This window comes from Penaeus monodon, chromosome 19, assembly GCF_015228065.2.
Source record: "Penaeus monodon isolate SGIC_2016 chromosome 19, NSTDA_Pmon_1, whole genome shotgun sequence".
Taxonomy (NCBI): domain Eukaryota; kingdom Metazoa; phylum Arthropoda; class Malacostraca; order Decapoda; family Penaeidae; genus Penaeus; species Penaeus monodon.
The window spans coordinates 5,234,377-5,234,698 of NC_051404.1; positions in this window are offsets into that span (position 1 = coordinate 5,234,377).

A 322-nucleotide genomic window follows, 5' to 3' on the forward strand; every position below is an offset into this window, starting at 1 on the left:
CAGAGGGAAGGAGGGCGAGAGAAATGGCAGTGACAGAGAGAATTAGCTTGAGGAAAGCAAAGAGAATGGGAAATAGGGAAAATAAATGAAAGCGAAAATATCAAAGGAAGGGAAAGGAAACAAGCAAAGATGGAGGGAAAATATTCGAGTTGGAATTTTAAAACAGCCGTTAAACTTAGAAAATGTAAAGGAAAAGGAGGAAGAATTATTGCACACATGCACACGCACGCGCTTGTTTTATGTCCATCTGGCGTAAGAAGTGTAACTGTATATATGCCTGTGCTGTATGTCGATAGTTTCTATGTATAGAATAGTTAATCAG